This window comes from Acomys russatus, chromosome 1 (genome assembly GCF_903995435.1).
Source record: "Acomys russatus chromosome 1, mAcoRus1.1, whole genome shotgun sequence".
Taxonomy (NCBI): domain Eukaryota; kingdom Metazoa; phylum Chordata; class Mammalia; order Rodentia; family Muridae; genus Acomys; species Acomys russatus.
The window spans coordinates 43,156,064-43,181,497 of record NC_067137.1 but is presented as its reverse complement, the minus strand read 5'-3'; the positions used below and the strand labels follow the sequence as shown (position 1 = coordinate 43,181,497).

At 44.3% G+C, this 25,434-nt stretch overlaps 1 protein-coding gene across 13 annotated transcripts in view; it reads right to left on the bottom strand.

Moving 5' to 3' along the window:
• The window catches only part of Myt1l (myelin transcription factor 1 like), a 405,732-nt gene that overhangs the window by 176,378 nt on the left and 203,920 nt on the right, over window positions 1–25,434 (bottom strand). For all 13 annotated transcript variants that reach the window (XM_051144335.1, XM_051144353.1, XM_051144364.1 and 10 more), the window contains exon 4: window positions 21,544–21,679. The gene's annotated coding sequence lies outside the window, so the exon portion shown is untranslated. The remainder of the gene's footprint in view (window positions 1–21,543; window positions 21,680–25,434) is intronic.

Here is a 25,434-nt window from a genome sequence, read left to right as displayed (position 1 = left end):
TTCTTACAGGAGAGGTCTTAGTAGCCAGAAGGTACTTTTTATGAAGCGGAGTTGAGGTTTTCTTAAAGATAAATATATAAATAGAGACTACAAGAGAAAGAGAGCTCAAAAACACAGCCAGAACCTGGTGTGGGCTTCCCAGAGTCAACATTTACTAAAAGACATAAAAAGCAAGAAAGATGCTTAGGGAAAAATAAAGACAGGTAGGTTTCTCAAGGAAGACTGGCCCAGAGAGTATTTAGGTGGAGTTCCTAGAATTGTCTTTCAGGTATAATATTCAAGGAGCCCATGTTCATCACACCCTGATTCCTGGAGTGCAGAGCTAGACCCAGACTCTTACCCCATCAATGAAGTACTTGGGAATTTTCAAAGCACAGTGCCAGGCAGATGTGTGTTAGGAATCTGGGTGAGGCTGTGGGAGAACCCTGTTCTTACACCAATGAGTTCCACCCTTTCCAAGAGTTGGCCTTGGGCTAAATGGTCCAGAGACAAGAGTGGAGACTACATCTCTGCTAATTGCCATTTCAGCTCTAGCATCATTGCAAAGCATTTGAAAGGTTAGGGTGCCCCTGGAAGCAATAGACAGTAAGGTAAGTGACACCCTGCTCATGCTACAAAGAACCTTTCTTAATGTACTAATTTTAAAGTCCCTTGATTAAGACAAAACTTGAGGGCAGAATTATTTTGTCAGCTCATTTTTTATATATATCTGAAAAGCTTGGATTCTCTTTTGAGAAGATATTTTACATGTGTTTTAAAATACTTCCCTCAAAACAAATGCCAATTTCAAATAATTCTGAATTTTTTATCATGACTGTAATCTAAAAATTATCATATTTTATCTACCTTCTGCCACTACTCTGCCTAGCAACGTTTTCTCAAAAGTCAGCCTTCCATGGTATCTGCTCAGCTGGGTTGCTCCCTGGCCTTATAGTCCCTTCCTGATCTGGCTGAAGTGGTGCCCTCTGACCATCTTCAAGCTGTTCTTCCTACTCTTGCCCACAGCTCAAAGTGGTCCCAAGATTCTGGTCTTGAGTCTGTACTTTCAATCTTGGCAGTTTCACTTAATTAATTTAACTTTTCTCCCTAATTAGACAACCCATAGGACTTTTTCTCTATGCCTGCTTTGCTCTCTATCAAAGCTTCTGCCATGTATTTTAAGGTTCAGTCCAGAGATTTTTACCTCTAGGCCAGGCCTCATGTCCCAATACCCACATGCTCTGTCCTGTAGGCCTTACACCCTTCCCCCAGGCCCTACCCTCAGTTGAATGGGCTCCTTTGCAGGGTCTCTCATATCTTGTCATCCAACCCACCAGCCAAATATCTTGTCATCCAACCCACCAGCCAAGTCTGTGTCATCCTTATTTCTTCAGTCATCTTTTCTTGAAGCTGAAACATTAGCCAAACTGTCTCCTCTGCTTTCTTGCTGAATCAGAAGGGTCTTTCTGTTTACCCTCATATCTTAGCAATCCTTCGGCCTCTGTGAAATCTATATTACCCAACACCTATTATTTGTTTCAGTGTGGGCACACTTGACTCTAAACTGAAGACAGAAACCCAACGTACAGGACAATTGGCAATTGTAGCCTCAGACAGGCAGGATGGGTCGAATAGTCTATGTAAGTTTTATTTGTTCCCTCAACTGGTTATGTCTCCTCGAAACCTGGACATAGTAGAACAGGATGAAATGAGGTCTGTGTCTCTGCCACAGATGCACCTACATATAGTGCCACAAGAGTCCCTAGTGCTGACAGCCAGCCAACATAGTTTTAGCCTGGCATGTGTGTTCCATTCATGGCATGAGTCTCATGCTCAGTGGCTTTCTGCCCTCAATGGAAGGGCTTCCTTGTATATTTGCCTAGCATGATATTCCCGTAGAACACCCAACAGTATTTGTTGAATGGAAGCTGGCTTCCAAATTAGTAAGCATAAAGTTATAAACTGACTTCCACATGGAATAGACACATGTTGGAAGACAGCCAGTGAGATCTTTGTCATCCCTAGGAATGATGTGGGAAGGTTAGAGAATAGCAATCATCAGGGAAGATACGCCTCAGTCATACTGAGCTCACAGTACTGCACAAGCTCCCTGGTGGACTGCCCTGTGACCGAGTGGCAGCCCTCACACTTACCAAAAGCCTATAGCAATAGTGCAGGTTCATTAGCATGCTCATTTGCATAAATTTACATGCAACATTCTTTAACACCTGGCTCTCAAACGCACATACCAGATAAAAAATTTAAAAAGGTTGTCTGACCCATTGCAATTATATTCAAATTCAATATTCAGAACATGACACACGAAGCAAAACAAAAATCTAAAACAGTCAATTATGTGCCTTATAGGATACCAGAAACAAGAGACAGACAACCAGACAGCCAGCACTGGGGTTTGCAGGATGGGTGCTATAAAGTGGCACCGTTAACACCTGTCCTTGGTCATAGACAAACGTTTATGGAGAGCTACTGTGTGTTGTGCTCCACACTAGGGACTGAAGGTTTCAGTTTTGTTTAACCACAGTAGTGAATTTGTGGCTTGGGCTTCACTATTCCCACTGCACAACGCTTTGTAAGTGTGTACATGTACTGCTGAGGTTCTGCTGTGCCCACATGCATGGCCAGATAAGCTCTGCTGTGGCTGTCTTGCACATGGCCTGCATGTGCAGAGAAGTATGGGGCTGTTTCAGTGGAGATTGTTTATGACTGTCCCACTGCCACCTCTTTACAGATGTGAAGACTGTGCCTATGACTGGGCAGAAACAGAAGATAAGGTATATGACAACACAGGGAAGTGGGAGCCTTGCCCAAGCTTCTGAGGATACCGAAAGAGGAATTGTGTGGGAGGGTGGTACAAAGGGATCCACAGGAAGAGAGTGGAGTGTGGACTAACCACCAGCAATAGCGGCGAACTGGTGGGATTTCTTCCCATTGGAAGCTCTTTGGTAAGAGCACAGCTGCCAGGCCTCAACAGTTTTCCTCAGAAAGGAGTGCTCAGCCCCATTCTGGGCTATTCTGAAGATCACAGCTGGGCTTCTTCATGGCTCCCTGGGCACATGGGGTCTGCACCTTGATGACCTTTCCTCCCATAGAGGCTGTCTCCACTTGAGTGACCTGAAGTTGGAGCTAGGTTTACATGTGTGTGCAGATGGATAAGCCTGTATGCACAGAAACCAGAAGGGGAGATCCAGTGTCTTGTTCTGCCATTCTCCACTTTGTCCATTGAGACAGCCTCTCTCACTGAATGAGAGTTGGCCATTTTGGCTGGCCTGGATGGCTAATGAGTTCTCTAGGTCTGCGTGGCTCTGTCTCTCAGAGCCTGAAGTTTCACCCTGTGCCGTTGACACAAACTCAGGCCTCGGTGCTTGTGCAGCAGGCAACCTTACTCCCTGAGCCTTCTGCCTAGACCCAGGAGTGACTTGTCTTCTGTCTGAGTACACTGGAGCAGCAACAGGGCGGTGCAGAGCGCCATGTGATTTTCAGGAGTGTTTGCCACGAAAGCTGTTACTCGTTCATTAGACCCTATGACTACACTCACTCTTGCCAGCTATTGTTTTATGTGCTAAATTTTACAAAAATATTAATGAGAAATTAGCCATCTTCACTATCATGTAAACAGAAGTAAATTGAAGGAATTTTAGCTTTATTTGTGAATGGAGTGTGGAGCCTTAGAAACAATGGAAGAGTGACTAACGTGCTTTTCTTCAGTGGAGTCTTGAGACTAAGTATGGTTTGGGAAAACCCCTGTAAGGATAATGTAGACAATAGGACTGTGCAACCCACAACAGACAGATATGATTCATAGCTGCTTCCTATCACAGCTTGAAGACCTGTGGGGATGCCTCTGCTGTGACTTCTAGCCAAGATGACTAAACCAGGTCTCCTGGATCTGTAGTCTCTTTGCTTTTCACTTTTCAAAGTTAAATCAGATCCATGAAGTCTGTACTAAATTATGTGAAATACATGTTTTTCTAGCATTATACATTTTAAAGACATAGTTATCACCAGGTCTGTGGGGATCTCTCTCTCTCTCTCTCTCTCTCTCTCTCTCTGTGTGTGTGTGTGTGTGTGTGTGTATGTGTGTGTGCGTGCGCGTGCATATGTACTACTATGCTTGGCTTTTTCCATGGATGATGGATATCGACGTCAAGCCCTTGTGCTTCCATGTCAAGCAACTTACCTCTCCAGTTTACATCGCAGTAATTGACACATACGAAACAGCGGCGTAGGAGACACCCAGACCAAATGCCAGGTCTACTTAACCACCATTTTCAAATTGCAGTTACAAGACGAGGAAGAGAAAAGCCATGTGACTTACTAATATAGGGAAGCAGTTGGAGGTGATTCTGATGAGCTCCGCCCCCTCCACTCCCCTGCCCAGCTGCCTACAAGACAGAGAGGCGTCAAGAGGAGACTGGCCATGTTCCACACTGTATGTACCATGGTATTTGCCAGTGAGAAGAAAAGCCTCATTTTTTTTTTCAGTATTTGAGAGAGACACCAGGAGTCAGCCTTTAAGTTCTAAGTCTCATCTTGTGCCTTTTTGTTCAAATACAGTCACCAGTAAGCAGTATCCATTTCCTGAACTCTCCAGGGAAGAGGGGTCCCAGTCTCTCCCTGGCTGTCCTGTCTCCACTAGAAATGGTGACAAGACACTATGATTGGTCCCAGCAGCCATGGGGGGATGGGATCGTGCCATGTTTGCTGGAGGTTATCTACTGGGGAATTCTCCTGGAAAGGGTGTCATCTCACTGCTAATGAACACCTACACTTGTACTTTCAGACTCTAACTAGGGAAAACAGAACAGGCAGAGTGTCAGGAGCCCTGAATTCTGGTCTAGATTTTTTGCTAAGTAGGCATCCTGAAAATATGTCCAGTTACTTTGCTGAGCCCTGAAAATTTTTTTCAGTGACTTGGTATCTCATATCCCAGAGATGTGCAATGTTGTAGATTTACTAGGAGAAAGCATGTCTTATCCCTTTAGCCAAGTTAGAGTTTGGAGATAGCTTGTAAACCCAAGATGAGTGCTTTCACCTGGACTCACATTCTTGCCTAGAATCCTTTCTTATTCAGCTACCTTGTTATCTCATCTTTCTTCCCACATTTGTGAAGGATGCCATCAGACCCAATGGCAAACAGAGAAGCTTGATTGTTCATTGACTTGCCTCTATGGCACCACCACCCTCCTTCCACTGTCTCCCAATGGTCTGTCAGTCAGGGTGCAATGTCTGGTATCTCTCATTTGGTCTATTTCTATCTGTTCTGCTGCCACCCCTTGCCAGGATATCCTGTTGGCCTGACTAGTGCCATGTCATCCCTGCCAGCAGCCTGTCTTCTCCAGTCACCATGTCACGATGAACCATCAATCCTGAGAGCCTGTTTATTTAGCATTATTCCTGTAGCCTTCAGAACATGATGTTACTTCCATGAGAGTCTTTGAGCCTGGTAACAGTGAAGCCCAACTTTATCTCTCTAGCTTATTCTCCTGCTGAGTCTCTTCACACTGCACTCCCATACACAGCCTGCAAGTGAACACTTCTACATCTTTTCTCTTGACTAAACCCCTCTTAGCTTAATGACTGTGTTCAGGAAAATTCCTCCCAGAGGCTTCCTTGACATCCTGGACCTTGTTTCTGTTAGACAGTCCTCTAAACATCAGTGGACACACTGGACCACAGTTGTTTAGTAACCTGCACACACTATCACAGTGATATTGTACTCTGTGGCCTCCGAGTTCCTGTTTAATGACTTTGCTCTCTGTTTACTTCCTGGACTTGAGACAACCACAGTACTCAGAAGACAGCCAGTAAGTCCTGCTGATGCATAGAGGCTCACTGCATGTCTACCCTGATGCTAGTGATAATTAAAACTACTTTGTGCTTCATAGTACTTTCTCCCATAAATTGTAGCATTTAAGCCTCAGCCTCACAAAGAAAGTGGCATGATAACTCTATGTATGATTTTATTGTGTTCTACAGTTGTATTATCAGCTCAATAAATTAGCCAACTAGCCAGAACATTGGCCTCCTTACTATTAGAACATGGAAAGCTTGTCATTTGATGGAATGTCCAAAGTTGGATTAAACATGGAAAAATGTGACTCATTCATAACTAATATGGTAGATGATAAAGAATGGATGTGATCTTGAATCTAGAGAAAGTCACAAGTTCTCTGCCCATTAAAACAGGAGAAAAAGTTAAGACTGGAGCACTTTGGTGGAGATAAGATGTGCCAATACCAGGGCCTAGAGAGATGGCTCAGAGGTTAAGAGCACTGCCTGCTCTTCCAGAGGTCCGGAGTTCAATTCCCAGCTACCACATGATGGCTCACAACCATCTTCAATGACATCTGGTGCTCTCTTCTGGCCTGCAGGTATTACATGCAGGCAGAACATTGTATACATAATAAATAAATAAATAAATTTAAAATAACTAAAAAGAAAAAAAAAAGATGTGTCAATACCAGACTACTGAGGCAGCCAGCTCACTCTGCATACATTTAGAGCTTGTGCAGTAGAGAACGGCCAGTGAGGAACAAGGAGGGCTGCTCCAGGTAGAATGGCTGCTATGTGTGCAGGGGTATGTAGGATGGAGCCAGGTGATCATGGATCATGTCTAGCTATCCAGAGAGGTGGCTATCTAGATGATGCAGATATAAGAAATACTAGGACTGCGTATTTGCTTTGTATGAGGACAGTCGTGGCCATACTCCTGTGGAATGTGATCTGTGCATGGAGAGAGCATGTTGGCTGTATGTTTGTGACTGTGTACATGTGTGTATTTGTGTGTGTGTGTGTGTGTGTGTATGTGTGTGTGTGTGTGTGTGTGTGTGTGTGTCTGGGGTGGGGGGAGCGTTTGCGCCATGTAGGGATAACCGTGGCTACATTCCTGTGGAGAAAGGAACCTAGCTGCAGTGCATAGGCTACAGCTGATGATAGGCATAGGAGGACACTGCTCGCTTCAGTTTAATTTCTCTTGCCCTGGTATCCTGATTAGTCACCTGTATGTTTAGGAACAAAGGGCTTATCCTATGCAGTGGACACTGGTCTGTGCGTATATGAATCAAGGGGTCTATCCTTAGCATTCCACAGTGGGATGTGTGTGTAGGAACCGGGGTGGAAGCCAGGTCTCTTCTCAATACTGGATACTGAGGATGTGCATTCTGGGTTCTTCGTAGGTACTAAAGTTTCACATGCATACAGTACTTGATGTGCACATATCAAGCACATACAACATGCCTGTAGCAGGCATTTCCCCAGAGTGTCCCCTGGCTCGACAGCAAGGGCCTGAACAGATATGGAGAAGAGTCTTGGCCTTCACCATGGGTGATCCAAGAATGGTCCCTCTCCCTTGGAATTGGTGTATGACCCTGCCTGGTGCAGATGGGAACATGCACACACTCAGGTGCCTTCCTGACCCACAGCTGACTTGGTATAGGGATATGTACTTACAGACATGCACCTGCATGTCATTCAGACAGAAAAACTAATTACAAGTATTTTTTTAAAATCTGCATTTCTTTCAAGTTGGGAATCTAACATTTTTCTGGAGAAGTGAAATATGGCTTCATTTAAAAATACAGTCATTTGGCCTCCTGTTAGATCAAATTATAAACATGATATTTTTGAAAAAGTATTATGATACTTCATAGTCAGTGAAATCTCGAGCTGTGAATCTTTGCTTCAGGCTGGTTACTTGGGGTCAATTACCTGAACATCTAAAGTGGAAGTATTTGTACTCAGGGACAGAGCCCTTTGTCTCACCAGTCATTATGTCAATGTGAAGCTAAAATCTATCAGTGAGTAACTGATTCCTATTACATTTATAAACTTTCTTCCAGTGACATCATCACCATAGTAACCAATGCACCTAGAAACGAAAAAGTAAGAACAGCAAAAAGAGGCAGAAAGTCTTGGTAAAGAACAGTGGAGTGTTTTAGGCTGGCTGTTCAGGAAAGTTCTGTTGGTTTATAAACTACATGCACACAACTGAACATATTTGAGGTTTGACCCTCCCACAGCCGCACAGAGTAGGTGAATAGAAATCATCTCTTGGTGAATGGTTGGATTTTTTTTTTCTGATTACATTGTATTTTGCATTTATTTGGGGTGCTTTGGCGAAAAGTAGGAACCAAACTGTGTGGCCTGCATATGCAATTGGAAGACGTGGAGACTGAAATTGCTGGTCTCAGGGTCTCCTGGAGCCAGCCTAAAATGCCTTGTCTCACCCTTAATATCTTCCCTCCGAGTTCATTTGCCAGAGGGGAGGAATAACAGGTCTGCTGACCTCAGTCAGAGTGTGCCTTAAGACGTTGCAGGGTACCTTGGACCTGGATATGAACTGAGTATTCTACTTAAAAAGAGATTCCCTGTTATTTATCAAATGAGCGAACATCAGAAAGACTCTGTGCCATTGCCCCACCTAAGCCTGGGCAGTGAGGGTTTGGATAGCTCATTGCCACAGAAGCACCCATTTGCCCAGCTGTTGACGGTGGTGTATCATGGCTCTGTTCCCTCTCCAGGTACCCTGGCTTCCTTGGGAGTTTTCCTCTTCCTTGTAGGCTAAGCAGATTTTCTCTGCTTTATAGAGTCATCTTATATTAACCAGCTCAAAGTGCAGTGTATTTCCTGCCTCAGCCTTGTGAGCTCTGGGATTATGCTCATGAATTACCACATCTGGCTTAGCAGATGGTTTGAAGTCAGACATCTGCAGTTGAGCTGTGTGTAGCCAAATCGTGCTTATTCACCCAGCACATACAGGTCTTTGAACTCACGGCGCAATGGCTCTGAAAGGCTCTTTGTTCAGATATCCTGCACTGAAGCCATTGTGAAGAAATTGTGTCGTTCAGCTCCTCTCAACGCCTCTAGCTTACGGAGCCAATGTCACTGGTAGAGTTTTGAGGCCATGGGTAGCTTTGCATCCTGATGCCACACTCGGTAAGAGCACTGAAAATGGGACACATCTGAAAAATAACCTGTCTAATTTAGGTCACATTTTGAGTATTATTTCGGTACTTCAACTGGCAATGCCACAAATTTTAAATTTAGTCACATGCATGTCTTCCAGAAACCCTGTTTTCATACATTATCCTTGATGAACGATAAATTACAACAGAAATCCCATGAAATCACTCATTATTTTCTTATGGAGACTTGGCACAAATGGAGGAAGGGCTCTGGCACTCAACTCAGCGCCTGACCCAGCCTCAGAACTCCAGCTCTTTCTCCAAACATTGTTCCTGGCTGATATCCTGTGCCTCTATCCTCAGCTCCCAACTGGCACTGTTGCATTGTTAGCTGCTGCCATGCTAGGCTCTGTATCCTCAGGCCAGCTGTTCCTGCCTTCTTATGCCTTCATCCCAACTTGCAGTTCTCACTCTTTCTTGAACTCTCACCTCTGGATCATTCTCAGGAGTCCTCTCCTTGGACCCAACATTCTTGGCCTCTTGATCTCTCTCCAGAACCTTCTGGCAGGCCGGACACCTGGGTGCAAGGTGGAAGGGAATGCTCGTACTAGATTCCAGCCCATTCTCTCTGCAGCTTTGACTCTCCGCTCACCTGAACCTCACAGATCTTCTCTGTGTGGCACTTGAAACCTCCCTTGGGGATTTCAGCTCCTAGTTCATAATGACTATTGCCAAGCCCCCTTCTGCAACAATGCACAGGATTTCTGTCCCACTCCAATGGCCCGTCCAAAGACTGGATCCCTTGGCTCCTTTGCCACTCATTACTGGCCACTGCAATACCACAGTTGTCACCATAGACTCAGGTTCCACCAAGGCTCTACTTTCTTAGTTTCTTTGTTTTCTTTCTCCCACACCTTGACATCAACAACCTTTTGAGCAGCCATGCAAGGTCCAATGTTTCATGCAATGAATCTGTTTTCTTGCTTGTGCTCGATTCCTCATCTTGGTCATGCTAGTTTTAGAGTCATTGTAATAGCCTGTGAACCGCCTGGCTTGTCTGTTAGCAGTTTTCTTCAAAGAATTACAACCCTCAGTCTTATTTCCTACTGTGCCTTCATTAGTGTGAAACTAGAAGATACCAAAAGACCACACCCAACTCACATGAGTCTCTGGTGCCTCCTGGCAGCCAGGTGCCTTCCTGAACCCCTTTGCTGGCCTCCTGCCTGGCTTTTCTCCCAGATACACTCAGCCTTGTCCCTTTTCTCATTGTCTGCATAGACTGTTCCTCCTGTTGCATCAGGAAAAGAGAACATGACAGCAAACTAGCATCTGCAGTTTGTATTGGCCCTCTGCTGCTGAAGAGCACTCCTGTCTGTTCCCTCCTCAGTTTCTCATCGCTCTGGCCCCTAGAGAGTCACACAGGGCAACAGTTAAGGTCATGCCTTTCAGAGCCCAAATTCCACCCTGAACTTAGCTCTGCTACCAACCTATGTCCTTGAGAAGGTGTCCAACTTCCCCTGGATGTGCAATCATCATGACTGCCATCACTCCAGGCACATAATAAGGGTCATGTGAGATAACACACAAGTGCCAAGCTCACAGTGTGGCAGCTTATATTCTATCTCCTGGTCATGCTGTGTGGCTGTTCAGGCCTTGCCCTCTTCTTTCCTCAAACAGCAGGGCTTCCGTTCAGTGGTGCCTGACCCAGCTCCAGTGATGTGCTCAGGCCATGGGTTATCCTCTATCCCAACCTAGAAGAAGGCTCTGTGCACTGTGCGCCCCCCCCCACATGCCCCATCTACAGCATCTATAGAGAGGCCTGAAGCAACTAAGTCAGTACCCTGAGCTGTTTGTGGGATGGGGAGATGAAGGTGTGGTTGTGAATATGTGTGCAAAAGTCTTACCATTTGAACATCTAGGGACAGTACTTGCATGTCATCTTTGTCAGAGATGAGGCCACAGTTTGGACCAAGAGGAATAAACCTCAAGACCAAAATCAATTTGGAGAGAAGAGGGTTTATTGGAATTATGGAGTTAAATCCCCTCATGGAGCCAAGGCAGAAACTCCAGGCAGGAATCCGCAGGCAGGAACTAAAGTAGACACCAGAGAGGAATGCTGTCTATGGACTTGCTTCTAGCCTCTTGTATCTCCCAGGCCTACAGTGTGCCTGACCCTCCCACATCAATCAACAATCAAGAAAATATTACACAGATACATGGCAACAGGCCCATCTGTCGGAGGCAATGGTCCTCTTGCCGGGTGACAAGGTCAAGGTGACAGCTGAAGATACTTACAACAGGGAGGACGACAGGCATCATCATTTTGTAGAACAAGCACTGATTCGTTTTTTAAAATCTGCTTTTATTCTTTCATTTTATTTCCTAGACAGGGTTTCTCTGTGTAGCCCTGGCTGTCCTGGACTCACTTTGTAGACCAGGCTGGCCTCAAACTCACAGAGATCCACCTACCTCTGCCTCCTTGAGTTTGGGGATTACAGGCGTGTGCCACTACATTATACTTTATATGTATTTCCCTTTGGGAAAATAGTGAATACTGGATAGCAGGAGCCAGGAACGTGTCAAGCCTCTTCCTCTTGAACCCAGAGAGGATAGAGACTGTGTGATGGATGTGTCTAGCCACTTCCTCCTGAGCTCACCCTGGCATCACAGGCTGGATCTCTCTTCAGAAAGGGCTGGTATCTGTAGTCACTTTAAAAATACTTCAGCTCTCACTAAGGGTTCTGTCTTCCTGGCCCTCTACCCCCTCCCTCTATTTTGGGACCAGGCCCCATTATCACTGAGCAGAGTGACATTCACAGCAGGTACAAGCGACACATGGGGATTCGTTGGATCAGTTGCACTAATTGGATATCTGCGCTTGCCAGGCGGATGGCACAAGTAGGAGGTGTGTGAACACATGAGCAGAGTGCTGCTTACAGTCCGTCTCCATGTAGTAAAGAGAGTTGGCAGTTCAAGTGCAAGGTACCTGATAACACACAGAAGCCAGCTCCAGACTAGAGGAATGAAGCCTGTGGTAAGAAAACCTGTGAGGAATGAAAGTGGCTTGCCTCCCACATTCCTGCCCTGTAAAATTTATGTAAGAAGCTGCCATTAGCACTAATGAGAGTTATGCATGTGGCTCTCCCATGAAACGATGGGAGATGAGCCTCATCCGTCACTCTGTGGAGAGCGTGGGCTCTGAAGCAGGCTTCCAGCAGGCTGGGCTGCCCCGTATGGGTGTAGCCTGCTCTACAAGTTAGTGAAGCAGCAGCAGGCCTTGGCCCGGTAGCCTGCTGGGATTGGGCCCGGGACAGGTACCCACAGAGCAGTTCAAGGAAAACAGGGTGTGTAAGAGCTGAGTAATCTACAGGTCATCCTCAGAACCACCCACTAGCGCACAAAACCCCGTGCTGAAAAGAGAATGAATAGACCCTATTCTGTGGACTGATTCCTTCTCTGTTTCTTCATGAGGCCCTGGGAGGCACATGCAGCATTTTTAAAAAAATAGGAATGAGCCTCACAGGGCTGCATCGTGCATGCATTGCCTCTTCCCAAGCCAGTGCTGTGATTCTCATGAAGGGCCTTTGCTCATTCCGAGGGAGCATCCTCTTTCCATGAGCCATCACATGTGTTTGCAATGAGGGGCTCTCTGTGAGAGCCCTGTTCTCTTAGAGGGCCAACTGTCTCTGCTTTGTGCTGACAACATCACTCTTCCGTGGCATTCTACCTCTGCGTTCTCACCTGGTGTGCCCCTGCCCACATGGCTAGGGAGCACATCATTGCCAGGGTGGGAGTCTTCACTCCACAGTAATACAATCAGTTTGTGTCTTTGGGGTGCTTTTATTATGCCAGTCTGAAGTTTCTCTGTGATCATGTGATGAATATTAACATGATTATTACTTCTAAGGAGGAACACAGGTGTACGTAGTGCCGTGGCCTGTAAACATCTGAAGGTAAGCTATGTGAAGAAATCTCCCCCCTCTGAAGGAGCCTCTCCAGTTCCCTTCCCCTGAGGCCCTGATTTCCCTGGCAAACCACTCACAGATAAGGGTGTTTTTAAAATACACACACAGTGACACTATATATAAAGCTCTGTATCCTGTTGTGTTTTGTGTAACATCGCATCTTAAGATGATTGGTTAGGTTCATATAATCATACTCATTAAAATCTCATAATGTCCCATGAGATAAATGCAGCACAATTTCTTAGCCAGTCTCCCATGGATGAATGTCTGTGTTATTTCCTAAAATTCTGCTCTTACCAGTAAAACTTCAATAAACGTCACAAACTTAGCCACACTCCTACTAGGCTTACCACGTGACAAGTGCCACTTAAACGCATTCAGCCCTTACTGAAGCCTTCTGGGGTATAAATGCAGGGATTATGACTGTCATACAGAAGAGGAAGTTGTTGAGTATATGCAGTGAACATAGACAGCGTTAAGACTGGCCTGCGTCCCCAGCATGCAGGCTCTGCACATGCGACAGCTGAGGCGCAGGGGAAGCAAGGCATGCTTCCCCTGAGTTTTGTAGTATGTCAAGTGGCTATGCCACATTTTTACAGTGCTGTCACCTATTTGATGGTTGTCAGTGAACAGGTCATCAAAGCTGGGTATCAAATCCCTCTGTAGTAGTATCAGCATCTTTTCTGACATGAAACCCAGAAGGTCTGCTAATCACCTGCTCCTTTCCAGTTACTCTTCCTTTCACATTTAATGTTTTATTTGTTCTGTTTTGTTTGAGATGATTGGGTCTTATGTAGCTCAGGCTAGCCTCTAACTTGCTGTGTAGTTAAGGATGACTTTAACCCCCTAATCTTTATGCCTCTACCTACGGTTGTGCTATGATTACTGCCACCACCCTCCATTCAGTCTCTCACATCGCCTGTGTCTGTGACAGGCCAGCCTTGGTGTTTTTTACTTGGTTTTTCACAGGTACAGAGTTAGAACCACATTAACCCAGGACTTAGGCCTTTTTTTACTTTAGCTTGAAAGTGTTTCTTATAAGAGAAGGTTCAGTCTTCTCTCTTCTATATTATTGATGCTCCAAAAATAATAGCCCTTTGGGCTTAACTGGTTGTTAATGAATAACAAGTAGGGTTTCATTCCTACCTAAGTGTTTTACATGGGTTCTTGAATCTATAAAGGCTTTGTATGGAATATGGCTAACGTGGTTTTTATCCTGTTCATTTTAGTATGTCCAAAAGAAAACTAAACTATGCACCTAGCCTCATCCCAACAAGGATGATTCTAGAAGCATCTGGACAATCTGGCTGTATGATAGAGTTCATAGGTGCAAAGAGAAAGACTATATTTCCCCAAACATTAGTACTCTTTGGCAGATGTGTTGTACAATGCTTCTTATACTGAACCAAGTTACATATTTCTATTTTTTAAAACTTTTTTTTATTAATTCTTTGTTAATTTCACATCATGCACCCCAATCCCACTCATCTCTTCATCCCTTAATATCCACCCTCTGCCCTTGCAACCTCCCCACAAAATAAAAGAAAATAAGATTTTAAAATCTTGTTGTGGAAGGTGTACTATGTGTTACAGTATCTTGCACAGTGTACCGTTTTGTCCACACATCTTTACTTGCAAATGTTCGTTGTAGTGTGTCATTGGTCTGTGTCCAGACCTCTGGCTTCTACAACACTATCTATACTGGATTCTCATAGGGACTCCTCTTGAATATCTGTTGTTGCCCTGTATCATGGAGATTCTGCAGCTTTGGATCTATAGGACTGGCCCTTTAATGCATTCCAGCAGATCATAGTTGGGATAGGTGTTGGGGGGTGCCAACTAAAAGCCATAAATCTGGCCCTGGAAGGTAGCTGAGTTGGTTAGCCCACATACTCTCTTGCACTCACATCTCCAGAGCAAGCTCTCCAGCACTGCTCTGGCTACCTTACCGAGTGCCACAGCTGACAAGGGGTAGGGCCAGCTCTCCTGCTCTCATGACTTCAGAGCCATTTCTCCCACTCCCATACCCTTAGGATCAGCTATCCCACCTGCCACAGGCAGTGAGGACTGAGGGGGAGAGGACATCTCTCCTTTACCAAAGTTACCCCAAGGCTGACTAGAGGCAAGGCCAACTCTCCCACCCTTTTACCCTTGGGGCCAGCTCCCTGACTTCCCCAGCTGTCAGAGTCAGCTCTAGTGTGCTAGCTCTCCCAAAGTGTGGTAGCCAGTAAAGGGTGAAGCCAGTTCAGCACAGTGTATCAGACAGCAGTTCAGACCAGGGACAATTGCATGGCCTTTGGTGGTAAATACAGGTCTAGGACATCAACAAAGACCCAAGCTGTCATAGGACCATGGGCATAGATATGGGCTCCAGTAGCAGCATGGGCCTGAATATCTACATGGCCACAGATGGCAGCCCAGGTCATTTAAATCAGCATGTCTCCTCAAGACAGCAGAGCCTTCAAGTATCCACATGGTCTCCTGTGGCAGCCCAGACCATGGACATCCACTTGGCCTTTGGTGGTAACTTGGGCCACAGACATTGGCATAGACCCCAGCTGCAGCAGGACCAGAGACCCAGACGTGGCCCTTGGCAGCATCCCGGGCCAGCACCTCACCATTGCCTTCTCATATCCACCTCTTCTGCACTGCTGTTGAGTTCCCAGTTTCAGCTTTCTCCACAGTTTAGAACCCTTGGCTTCACTTTCTCTTCTGTCTGTCCACTGAATACTCCATCTTTCCCATATCTCCATCACATATTCATCGATCATAGTGCTGTCTTTATTCCAACCTCCCTTGGCCAGTGTGGACAATTGGGTATCTTTCCTTGGGCTGCCATGGGCCTGCCAGCCCATGGTCACATGTTTCTATTTTCAGACAGAACTTAAAGTCTAATTTGGTTGATTCCATATAAAGGGAACCATTGACAATAGATAGGAAGGCTTAACTAAAGACCTTGAAATGGAATATGGTACTTGCTATTTCAGCAGGATATGCAGAAGTACTAATAATAGTTGATCCCTACTGGAAAGATGGTACCCAATCTTTCTGTCAAACAAAAATTAAGATCCAAAGGGAGGGTGTAAAGTGCTGTTAGGGAGAGAATACGAAAACAGTAAACAAGTCATCATTTAGCTTAACTACTAGAGCACAATTTCCCAGCAGGACAGGTTGTTTTTTTTTTCCCACCACAGATTTCAGCAGCAATGCACCCGCTCTTCTTCGATCTTTGTATTTTTGTTCCTCTTTACACATTCATCTAATTTTGCTTATGAATATTGTTCTTTATTAGGGAATCTTTTTTTTTCCAGGCTCACACAGGTTTCCTGAGGAGCTAGGTCATAGGCTGTGTACCACAGGACACTCGTGTGGCTGACCGCCACCCACTCAGCAAGCCCTCACTCTGCTTGGCACCTGCCTTTTGTCTTCCTTGTTACCTACATCCTCTGTAGTATGTTACTCTGAATTTCTCCTCCACCACCAAGGATGGATGGGCCCAAGTGACCTTACCTACATCTCAGCCTTGCTTCTTCCCTGCAGCTTCATTGCTCTCAAGGGGAAGAAAAGAATATCCCAGAGAGCCATTTCTGTCACATGCCAGGGAGGACAGGGATGTTTACCTAGTGTTCTACTCTCCAGAAACCTGGTGGCCTCTCATGTTGAAAATGCTAGTCCTAAGAAAGGCAAGTGCCTATAATTTTCTAATGTAAATTCCATGGAAATCAAACCAAAACAAGTTTATGAATTTTTAACTCTTTGTAATATTTATAACATCACATTGTAATAAAGTCACAAGGATTCCTATAAAGCATTGCTAGTGGATCACAATTAACAGTTGAAAAGGACGTAGTGATAATCCTGACAACATGATTCAAAATTATTAGGTTGTTTTCTGGGCAAAAAAAAAATCTATGAGAGTGGTGAAGCAGGCCTATCCATAATCTTTGTACTCTTGGAGGCTGAGGCTAGAGAATTGTCATGAGGGCAAGGCCAGCTTGGGCTACATAGCTAGTACCAGGGCACACTAATAAACTATAGTGTGAGACCCTGTTTTCAAAGAAATGATTATAAATCACAAACAAAAATAAACAGCCTTGAACCATAGAGTGAGGCATCTTGATTTAGTGGCATCCCAGCAGCTTTGCAAGCTCTTTGTGCATATACACAATTCATTCCACATGCACATATGCACATACAAACAACACAGGACACCTGGCTCGACATAGCTGGGTAGAGTGGTTCAGTAGTCAGAGACATGGGTTCAAAGGTAAAATACTTACCTATGTCTAATCCCACCTGGGTTATTTCCTCACCTGTAATCTTCAAGTTTCCATGACTGTGCACTACTGTGTACACTACGCTACTGTGCTCTAATATAAGCCATGATGATAAATGTGGGTGAGAAGCTCTAATTGCACATGTTACTAAGGATGAAGTAAGTTGGGCAGTACATTCAATACTGGTTGGCACAAGTGGGCATGAATACATGTTTAGCTATTGCTATCCCTTTTTGCAGTGTTCTCAATGGAACTCATCTCCTCTGATCTTGGTACAGCCCCTTACTACTCAACTAAGACCTTAAAGGGGTGTCTCTGAGTTAAAGTTTACTGGAAGTACAAAGACTAAAGCCAAGGACCATTGCTTAACCTCGTAAGCACTTCTTCTCAAAGGAGGGAAGCACGAATTTCTAAGTCTGGAGCTAAGTCAGAATCCTTCTGGATATGTGATCCCTGTTAAAATTGTCACCATTCAGAACGCAGTCAACATGTGCCTCTGGAAACATGGGAACAGGAAGCCCAGTGAGTTTTCTAGTTGGACTCTGTGCAGTGAATTGGATGTCTTCTGCACCAGTTTCAGGGCACCACAGCCATTTAGATTCCAGGAATCACAGTGGTAATTGGGACATGAGAGGACAGAAAAACATGCTCTTGGTCTACATGTCATTCCGTGGCACTTTTATGTCTCCTGTAAGAATAAGCCCAAGGTCCTTATGTGGAGATGCTTAAAGAAGTTTAGCTGCTGTTGTCAGACAAGGCTGGGCACTGGAGGACTACACAGTAAAAAGTGAGAGACCTTGAAAGCAGTAGGATTGGGTTGTAGATAACATTGCTGCGTGACAGGAAGCACTTATCCCTTTGTTGGCTGAGGTAAGGCTGGAAGAAATGCACCAGGGAAATCTACAATGGTGCGGACCCTAAAGGTAGATGAACTGACCAGCAGATGAGAGTATGGAGTTACCTGTCATATCTAGGATTGGTAGGATGCATACATTTTTGGAGAGACTGATCTGTTCTATGGTGCATCTAAGAGGAATGGACTGAAGCTATGTAACTCTTAAGCCATTGCTGTTCTAATTTGCCATGTACACAGACCTCTTGCTGACTTAATATGATGCAAATGAGCTCCCCATCTAACCAGGAAACAGATTGGGTCCCACACTCTCTCACATGCCTTTTCTGGGTTGCTCAGGAGCCCTTTGAAGAAATAGCCTCCTCTTATTTATTTTTATATTTCAAGAGACAAGAAAGCTTCCGGCACTGCTGAGAATATGAAAAACAGGTGCAGAGACCATGAGCACAGGTTTGTACCTCAGCACCTTTACAGAAGCTCCTAGAACCCAGCACAGCCTTCAGTTAACTTTGGTTTGTTGTTATTTAGATCTCATATAGCCTAGTTTGGCCCAGAAGTCACTATATAGCTGAGGTTGGCCTGAACTTGGTCTTTCTACCTCCACCTCCCGAGCCCTGAGACTGCAGGTGTGCACCAGCCTGCCCAGTTTAAGGTTAAGTTTGGATGTTTTTCTTAATGGACTTTGGAAATGGATTTGATTAATGTCTGAAATCTAAAAGCTACTTGGCATTGGTAATAGATGTTGAAACTGAATCTGCAACAACTTCCTTTCTTCTTCCATTCAGGCTGGTACATACATACCCAGGCTACTGCCAGAGACTACCCTAGGCACTTTGAGAATTAGTAGGTGCCTCCCCTCTGTGAAGTTGGTGGTTGTGCAGTGGGGGTAAATATGTGGAGGCTTATATAACTTCAGGCTATGGAAGCTGACAGGTGCACACAATTACTCCCTCGCTCAAGCCTCTGGTCATGGTTAGTGTTGACTGTGGTAATGGAAGATGCCCTATGACCTGGAAACACCTATGTTTGAGAGTCTCTTGTCCACTATGATGAACACTATTCATGCAGTGGTAAAACTCCTGGGGAATGTTCAGCCATCATCAGCATCCACCCAATTCCCACCAGCAAACAGAGTTCTTCAAGAGTGAAACAACATCTTTAGGCCAGAATTTGAAATGCTTATTGTTTACCAAGCCAGACTCAGAAAAAGTGTGTAAGAAAATATAAATGTTATTTTTTAGATTGAGAAAAATAATTAAAGTTATGATACATGTACAAACTGCATACCAAAACTCATTACTAGAAAGAGTGAAAACAGTGTTTGTATCCAATTAAGAATCATAGCCATGCAATTCACATATTCAATGCGATCCTTATCAAGACCTCAAGGGAATTTATCAAAAAAAAAATATTCCAAAATGCACATGGAATCCCAAAAGACTCTGAGTAGCCAATGAACTTACTGCCATGTTACTATAATTGAAACAGTGCAGTCTTGATTTGGGGGGGGGGGGAAGGAGATAAAGACTCATGAAAAACATTGGGGTTTGGTCCCCAATCTTGAATACAAAGCCAAATGATATTTGACAAAATACCAAAAGACTAAAACGACAGTCTTTTCAATGAGTGAATCCAGGAATATTGGAAATTCATGTGCAGAAAAATAAAGCTGTATACTCACCTTATATCTATAATAAAACCAACTTCTGATGGATCATGATATAAACATAAATGCTAAAATTGTAAAAACCCTTAGGATAATGTGGGATAGACAGTTCATGGCACCAAACCTGGCAATTTTTGAATATGAAGCCAGAAGATCAGGGAATAAAGAAAAAGTAAATTGTACTGTATCATTTTTTTAATCACAGAATTTTGATGCTTCAAAGGACAGTATCAACAGAGTGAACTCCACTCATGAAATGAGATAAAACTCTTGCAAATTCATTTTCTGATTAAAAAAAAAAAAGGTTAGTATTTACAGTATATAAAAAGATTTTACAACTCAACATCAAAAATACCTCAATTAAAGAAAAGTTTATATCTCTACAAAGAGAATATACAGTTTTCTCCTCCTTCTCCTCCTCCTCCTCCTCCTCCACCTCCTCCTCCTCCTCCTCCACCTCCTCCTCCTCCTCTTTTTCCTCCCTTCCTTCCTTCTCAGCTTTTGAAATACGCCCTTACTCTATAGCCTAGGTCTGCCTGGAAGTCACTGTGTAACTAAGGCTGTCATCAAACTCACGGTGGTCCTCCTGCCTCAGTCTCCCTAACTGCTAGATTACAGGTATGAACCACTGTACTTGGTTAAAAATAATGCAATTTCCTAAAAAAGTACATGAAAGTGCATTCATCACCATTAATCTTTATAGAAATTTTAATCAAAACTACAGTGATCCACCATTTTGCACTCATTAGGATGGCTGTGGTTGTAGGGAAGTTGAAAACCATGCAGTGTTCATGGGAGCCTAAAATAGCATACCCTCTACAAAAATCACGGCATTGCCTCCCAGATTTAAAAATACCATATGAATTTATGTGATACACATTTCCACTTACAGAAACATACCCAGAAGTGTTGAAAGCAGTGACCTGGACCTGTATCTCTGCACCCTGAGTTATGGCAGCATCTGTCTTGATAGAGGAAGGCCAGAGAAGCTCAGTGTGTTCAGTGGTAAGAATATACTAAAATAGCATTCAGCCTTAAAAAGGAAGGGAATTCTGACACATGCCACATAATATACCAAGAGGAGTACGTAAAGCAAAACAGGATTGTCACGGACGGACAGATGCATCATGGCCCTACACTTACAAAGGAACTGAGAGCCTCAGATCCTATGGTCAGGAGAGGCGTGGTGCTGCTTGGGAGGAAATGCTTCTTGGGTATCAAGCTGAGACTTGTAGATATGTGGAGCTCAGAAAATAGATGCTGGTGAAGGCCACACAAGTATGTGAGTGTTTTCAGGGCCCCTGAGCTGCGTGTCTCCACACAGCAAAGATGAACTTTTATGCTATGTTGTGTTATTCCACCATCATTCATTTTTCTGACAAAAGCAGCTCAGCCATAACCTGGCATTCCATAAAGGGGACAGTGTGGTACTTAGAAAGATGCATCACCAATGAAGACTGTGACATCCTTCCCATGCAGGGAGGTCCTAAATAAAAACACCCCTCCTTAAACATGAAAGCCCTGAACAGAACTAAGAATGGGAACAAATCCAACTTCTCAGGACTTAGCACCAAGGAGCTACTACTTATCTGTGAAGAGCGGACATGCCAGTTAACAGCAACCATGAGACAACACTATGGTTGGATCAGAGATTACTCCTGGGTCCTGCTTTAGCAACAGGAGGCACGCTCCAACTTCACACCGAGTTCTGTCGTTGCTAGTAAAGTGTACTTGGTTTAGTACATTAAAACCCCTCCATTCACAAACATACTGTTATGCTCATTCAAATGGACAACTTTTTTTTTTCAAATGAACAACTTTTAAGGCAAATGTACAAACCGTTTTTCTTTCAGGTGCAGAAAGGCAGGCAGGGCATTACCTTTACGTGGCTCCTGTAATATCCATATGCCTGGGGGCCAGCTGGAGCCTTTCTTTTGTTGACAACGTGAGAGACACAAACGCTGGACCGGACTCGGTTAACTACATCTTCCCTTCTTCTACCAGATTTGGTCAGTCTAGAGAAGAAGAGAAAGACAGGATAATGAGCTGATAGTCACAATAAAACAATAATCCTACATGCGGGATGTGATTACTAGCACAGACCACTGTTGCCATTGCATTTGTGATGAGCGAGGAGGTAATAAGAGGCTAAGCACACAGGCGTCCTGTGGGGCCATGACCCCATATCACAACAAATTTCTGATCAATCATTCCTTAAAGAATAAGGAATAGGCAAATAAGTTAAATTAATGTTGCAATGTGAAGATAGTATAAAATTATCACATTTCAATAAAACTAGCTAAAAGAGTTATTTGCAATTGGCTTAAAAAAACATTGAGAGAGTGTGAGGCTAATTAGAGCAGCATAGTCTATATTTTACTATCCTCACTTGAGAGGACAGTAAACCTATCTGTGGTCACATGCATTAACATATTTTGCAAGAGCTTGTTATTTGCTGCTTTAAAAGGAAGACAAAAAACAAGTGTCCCGGGTCAGTTTCAGATGTGGTGATAAAGTGCTTGGACCAAAGCAACTTAGGGACTGAACGTACTTTCGCTTACAGTACCAGGTTGTGGTCCTTCCTTTCATGCAGCTAGTCTCATCACGTCCCTGTGTTAGCTAGAGTTCAGGCCCAGTCCATGACGCAGGGCCACATTCAGGGTGAGCCTCGCATTAACAGTTAAGACAATACTCCTCAGACAACTCACAGGCCGGCCTGATCCAGATAATTCCTCACTAAGACCTTCTTCCCAAGGGACTCGAGGCTGTGGCTAGTGGACAGTTAAAATGAAGGTGCACAGTAACATCTTAAGGAATATTCTAAACCTTTTATTTGTTGCATTTAGCCTGAAATGTGCTTATTTGTAGCACCTGCTTAGTACTTACAAAATGGCCCCAATTACTAACGTATGGAACCTGAGCTATTACAAAATGGCTTGTAGGCACCCAGTGCTTCGTGAAAGGAGATATCGACTCTTTATACAACAAGCACTGAGTAACAGATTTAAATATATTTTAGAAGTAAACCAACAGAGGGCAAACAAGAAATTGAGTACACATTAGAGGGCTGAGTGATATGCTGTGATTAATATTATGGTTTTTAATATAAAATGTTATTAATATAAGCAGGTCTCACTTCTGGCAGTCCAAGGACTCCACCTCTACCATAATAAGCTTTTTGTTACAATTTGAAAATTGATAATTTTATAAATTGTGGCCTGTCACTACTTGGGAAGAGTCTGTTTTCCTATCCCTGCAGTCCTTGGGAGGTGGCAGGAACCCTGGATGTGACACACAGGGGAGCAGGTTGCGGCCCTCTGCAGGAAGTATTCTGAGTGTCGTCAGGACCAAGAATTTTCATTAACATGAATGTATCTGCAAAACCGAATTCTGTGGGTAAAAATGGAAAGCAGGAGGGGCTTGGCAGTGAATTCCAGCTCTTTGTTGGGGCTGCCATAGAGCATCCCAGACAGCTGCCTGCCATCCTCAGGTGATCCACAGCTCAGCCCTTTCATGGTCTCTGAGCACACTGGCACGGAGGCACACCTTTCTGCACAGGAGAGTCATGGAAAGGAGGAAGTGTGTGGTGGCCAGGAAAGCCATCTCTGCGGTTTCTCCTTTTTCCAACCCAAATCTTTGTCTGCCCAGTTCTGAGACGTAGAATGGAAAGCCACTGAGCAATACTATGAGAATTCCTTCCTTGGGGAGACATAAACAACTCCCAGCCCGTTCGCAGGAGGCCCCAGGGACAAACCAATGTACCCTTCCATCAAAGTTCTCCCTGGGAAAATGCCCTAGTTTGCTTTCTATTGCTGTGACAAACACAATGACCAAAAGCAACTTGGAAGGAGAGGGTTTATTTCATCTTACCCTTTACAGTCTGTAATCGAGGAGAGCCATGGCAGAAACTTGGAGTCAAGAACTAATGCAGAGACCATGGAAGACTGAGACTTACTGGCTTGCTCACTTTGCTTTTTTAAACAACCCAGGACCACCTGCCCAGGGGTGGTAGCATCCATAGTAATCTGGGCCCTATTGCATCTTCCCAGGTGACTCTAACTGTGGAAAGTTGACAAAAGCTAACCTGAATAAAAACCAGTGAATGTTTTGGGGTTTTCTCAGAGAGCATGCAGAAGATGGGTGACCAAAGTCTTCACCTAGCATTGGTAATGGCTTCCCCATTGCCACACAGATGACATCATCCCTTCAGATAAGCTTCTCTAGCAAACACCTCCTGAGGCCTGAGGCCAGGTTGGATTAGGGGAGAGTTGCATATAGATGGCTGGAAGGAGGGTTTAGAGAATTAAGTGAAGGCTCAATGACTTTCCCCAGCCCCTCGTCCTAACCCAGGAATGGCAACAGTTAGCAGGCAGATGCTCCTGAGTGCCTGTAAGTAGGCACAACTGCTCTGATGGAGAAGGAGGCTGCCTTGCTCAGAGGACAGTATTCTGTAGCAAATGGATTGTAGTCTACCTGCCCCTGCAGGGTGTGTGTGTGTGTGTGTGTGTGTGTGTGTGTGTGTACACATGCATAAATCTGTGCATATAAATCTGTAGATTAGCATACACATACCTACATACCATGCTTTGATTAATATCTTTCACTATGTAAAAATTCACAGGAAAGTTGACAGGATCATAAGACGCCACCTGTGCCCAGGTGCTTTATATTGGTGAAGAGAGTGTATGCGGGACCTGGTGCCCCATATGCTATGTGCTCACTTCTGTTAGATCCTGGGATGAGCTCTAAGTGGAGTGTTTAGCAGGCAGCAGAAACAAGCAATTTAGCAGACTGTCCCCACCATTTCCCTTGCTCCGTTCTCTCACTTCCCAGAAAAGAATCTGGGTACTTTTCTTTAAGGAATTTGGCTTTTTTTTGGTAACTATATTGTATATATTTGTGTTTTAAACCGAATTGTGGTTTGAGGATACAGGTGCAGTTAGGAGAGATGCTACAGAAATCTCACTTGCTCTTCCCTGTGCATGCCTGGCATCTGGCAAAACCCACAGAGTATCATCTACTCAGAGAAGCACTGGGTCATCATGCCCTTCTGCAGGCTTAAGTTTTATATGTGTATGTATGTGCCTCTTTATGTGTCATAGTTTGGCTGTTGAGAATCCGCCACTGCATGCGTGTGTGCATGTGTGTGTGTGCGTGCGTGTGTGCGTGCGTGTGTGTGTGTGTTGTTAAGTATTCTATTCAGTGTGGTACTGATGCTGTAGACTTTGGGAATTGGATCCTGGTCAGACATTCTTAGACCACAGTGACCTTGAAGGGAGTTAAGATGCGGAACACCAGCCATTCAAGGACAGTGGGTTACTTACTCTTTTATAGCAAGGCTTTGTTTCAGCTCCTATCATCTCTGGCCCCCAGACCCTGAAAAGATACTCATATTTCTCTATTTTGTTATGCCAAGAATGTTTCAAATGGAGTCTTCCACTACATGGCCTTAAAAGTAGCTTTTGGTTTTGGTTTTTGTTTGTTTGTTTGGGGTATTGTTGGTTTGTTTTTTCCAGACAGGGTTTCTCTGTGTAGCTTTTTGCTATCCTGAACTCACTTTGTAAACCAGGCTGGCCTAGAACTCACAGAGATGTCTGCCTCTGAGAAGTAGCTTTTCTTAACTAGCTTCCCCCAACCCCCACCCCTAGGAGTCCCGGGTTGCATTGTTCATTGGCAGAGTTTTCTTTTCCATGGCTGAACAACATTCCATGGCACATGGTCCAGTAGCTAGCCTCTGAAGGTAATTGGGTAATTCTAGTCTGGTGTTCTC